Genomic DNA, 4,094 nt, shown 5'->3' on the forward strand with positions numbered 1-4,094 from the left:
TTTAACAGACAGCTCAGTATATTCAGCATGTCCTAGTAGGTTAAACAGACACCTCAGTATATTCAGCATGTCCTAGTAGTTTAAACAGACACTCAGTATATTCAGCATGTCCTAGTAGTTTTAACAGAACACTCAGTATATTCAGCATGTCCTAGTAGTTTAAACAGACAGCTCAGTATATTCAGCATGTCCTAGTAGTTTAAACAGACACCTCAGTATATTCAGCATGTCCTAGTAGTTTAAACAGACACCTCAGTATATTCAGCATGTCCTAGTAGTTTAAAACCTTTTCTCAATAGGGGGTGCTGTTTTACACTTTGTAGAATTTTCGTTCCCAAATTAAACTGCCTCGTACTCAATTCTTGCTCGTACAATATGCATATTATTATTACTATTGGATAGAAAACATCTCTAGTTTCTAAAACCGTTTGAATTATTTCTCTGAGTGAAACAGAACTCATTCTGCAGCACACTTCCTGTCAAGAAGTGAGATTTCTGAAACGAGGTCTCTGTTCCAGGGTCGGTTTATAAAATTCCCTTGTAAGCTATGGGGCTACATGCACTGCATACGCCTTCCCCTAGATGTCAGTAAGCGGTGAGACTTGAATGGAGTGGATAGCACCATCTGGGGAGTATAAAGCCTCTTTGAACGGAAGTACCGACCTTTTCGACGAGGCGCCTGACGCATCAGGGACACCAGCATGGCGTCCTGAAAAGCTTTCGGTTTAGCAGTTCTATATCTCCGGCTCTGATTTAATTTGTTTTTTGTCTTAAAAACTTCATAAGGTAGTTAATTTAAACCGACTTATAGCAGTTTATTGCGATTTTCTGGAGTTTCTTTGTCAGGCGTTTCACGAGTTGGGCACCTCTCCGGTACATCGGCGTTAGCAGCTAATTTCTACAGGAGTAGAGGACATCTTTCAACCAAAAGACGATTGTTCTGGACAAAGGACCACTTGCCCAAGATTCTGATGGAAGATCATCCAAAAGTAAGAGCTATTTATGATGTTAATTCGTACTTCTGTGGAACAATGTAAAATTATTAGTCCGCCATTAATTTCGGCATGGTCTCGCTGTAACGCACGCTGTATGTCGAGTAACGTTAATTTTAAAAATCTAACACAGCGGTTGCAATTAAGAACTACTGTATCTTTCATTTGCTGTCCAACTGTATTTTTTAGTCAAGTTTATGATTAGTTATCGATTAGATTAGGTGCCTCTCCAAGATGGCGCCGGCCAGATTGCCTGAAATGTTGCTACTAATCACATTGTATAACCACGATTTGTGCCACTAAATATGCACATTTTCGAACAAATCCTATATGCATTGTGTAATATGATGTTACAGGACTGTCATCTGAAGAAGTTTATCAAGGTTAGTCAAAAATATATATCTTTTGCTGGTTTGTTAGGATCGCTAACCTTTGCTGCTGGTAAACGGCTTGTGTTTCTGGCTATTGTGGTAAGCAATATAATGCTATATTTGGTTTTCGCTATTAAACACTTAAAAAATCTGAAATATTGGCTGGATTCACAAGATGTTGGTCTTTCATTTGCTGTACGCTGTGTATTTTTCAGAAAAGTTTTATGATGAGTATTTAGGTATTTGACGTTGGTCTCTGTAATTATTCTGGCTGCTTCGGCACTATTTCAGATTGCAGCTGCAATGTAGAACCTACTAGGACATGCTGAATATACTGAGGTGTCTGTTTAAACTACTAGGACATGCTGAATATACTGAGGTGCCTGTTTGACCTACTGGCACACAACTCCGTTCACCCATGCATACCCCACAAGACATGCCACAAGAGGTCTCTTCACAGTCCCCAAGTCCAGAACAGACTATGGGAGGTGCACAGTACTACATAGAGCCATGACTACATGGAACTCTATTCCACATCAGGTAACTGATGCAGCAGTAGAATCAGATTTTTTTTTTAAACTGTTAAAAATACACCTTATGGAACAGCGGGGACTGTGAAGAGAGACACACACACTTACAGTGCATTCTCCCATTCTGAGTCTGTAATACCAACCTGTTTCAAGCAGACCACCATAGTCCCTGTGCCCAAGAACACTAAGGTAACCTGCCTAAATGACTACAGACCCGTAACACTCACGTCTGTGGCCATGAAGTGCTTTGAAAGGCTGGTCATTGCTCACATCAAAACCATTATCCCAGAAACTCTAGACCCACTCCAATTTGCATACCGCCCCAACAGATCCACAGATGATGCAATCTCTATTGCACTCCACACTGCCCTTTCCCACCTGGACAAAAGGAACACCTATGTGAGAATGCTATTCATTGACTACAGCCCAGCGTTCAACACCATAGTGCCCTCAAATCTCATCACTAAGCTAAGGACCCTGGGACTAAACACCTCCCTCTGCAACTGGAACCAGGACTTCCTGATGGGCTGCCCCCAGGTGGTAAGGTAACAACATATCCGCCACGCTGATCCTCAACACAGGGGCCCCTCAGGGGTGCGTGCTCAGTCCCCTCCTGTACTCCCTGTTCACTCATGACTGCACGGCCAGGTACAACTCCAACACCATCATTAAGTTTGCCGATGACACAACAGTGGTAGGCCTGAACACCAACAATGACGAGACAGCCTATAGGGAGGAGGTCAGAGACCTGACCATGTGGTGCCAGAACAACAACCTCCCCCTCAATGTGGTCAAGACAAAGGAGATGATTGTGGACTACAGGAAAAGGAGGACCGAGCACGACCCCATTCTCATCGATGGGGCTGTAGTGGAGCAGGTTGAAAGCTTCAAGTTCCTTGGCGTCCACTTCATGGTCCGAGCACACCAAGACAGTTGTGAAGAGGGCACAACAACACCTATCCCCCCTCAGGAAACTGAAAAGATTTGTCATGGGTCCTCAGATCCTCAAAAGGTTCTACAGCTGCACCATCAAGAGCATCCTGACGGGTTGCATCACCGCCTGGTATGGCAACTGCTCGGTCTCCGACCGCAAGGCACTACAGAGGACAGTGCGTACGGCCCAGTACATCACTGGGGCCAAGCTTCCTGCCATCCAGGACCTCTATACCAGGCAGTGTCAGAGGAAGGCCCTAAAAATTGTCAACGACTCCAGCCACCCTAATCATAGACTGTTCTCTCTGCTACCGCACGGCAAGTGGTACCGGAGCACCGAGTCTAGATCCAAGAGGCTTCTAAACAGCTAAACCTAACCCCCAAGCCATAAGACTGAACATTTGAAATTTGCCTGTTTTCGCTTTGTCATTATGGGGTATTGTGATGTCATTATGGGGTATTGTGTGTAGATTGAGGACATTGTATTTATATAATCAATTTTAGAATAAGGCTGTAACGTAACAATGTGGAATAGTCAAGGGGTCTGAATACTTTCCGAATGCACTGTATGTATGGTAGTATTATAAATGTTGTATTGTAGATATGTAGTGGTGTAATAATGTTATATACCATTTTTATTTTTGCACACAAAAAATTTGCCTCTAGGAAGAGTAGCTGCTACTATAAAATTGAGATTCTCCCCACAGGTAGACATCGTTCTTCTGGATCCAGTTCCTGAAGACCTCAGCTGCTGCGTTTCCTTTAGTCAGCACCAAGTCTATCAGTCTGGCTGTCTGCTGCTGGGAGGACTGGCCCTGGAGACCACTGTATTCCTCTCCACCTGAAGAGACAGTGGAGAGGAGTAACACGTAGTATATAACATGTAGTAGTATATTAGTAGTAGATAAGCAGACGTACTGATGACGTTCTGCTCTCGGAGGTGCTCCAGGACAGACTCAACACTCTTCAGACGCTGGACCAACGCTGCCTGGTGTCTCTTTAAGAATGAATGACCGTCTGGAGGAGAGAGAGAGAGAGCGAGAGAGAGAGAGAGAGCGAGAGAGAGAGGATGGGAGGGAGAGAGAGAGGAGAAAAGGAGAGAGAGGATGAGGGAGAGAGAGAGAGAGAGAGAGAGAGAGAGAGAGAGAGAGAGAGAGGATGGTGGAGGGGAGAGAGAGAGGGAAAAGGAGAGAGAGGATGGGGAGGGAGAGAAGAGAAGAAGGGAGAGAGAGGGAGGGGAGGGAGAGAGAGTTGGGTTAGGTTCACTT

At 44.5% G+C, this 4,094-nt stretch overlaps 1 protein-coding gene across 1 annotated transcript in view; it reads left to right on the forward strand.

The window, feature by feature from the left end:
- Window positions 1–4,094, forward strand: part of LOC112075627 (putative inhibitor of apoptosis) — a 71,911-nt gene that overhangs the window by 51,934 nt on the left and 15,883 nt on the right.

The sequence above is a fragment of the Salvelinus sp. IW2-2015 genome, unplaced genomic scaffold, assembly GCF_002910315.2.
Source record: "Salvelinus sp. IW2-2015 unplaced genomic scaffold, ASM291031v2 Un_scaffold3295, whole genome shotgun sequence".
NCBI classification, from domain to species: domain Eukaryota; kingdom Metazoa; phylum Chordata; class Actinopteri; order Salmoniformes; family Salmonidae; genus Salvelinus; species Salvelinus sp. IW2-2015.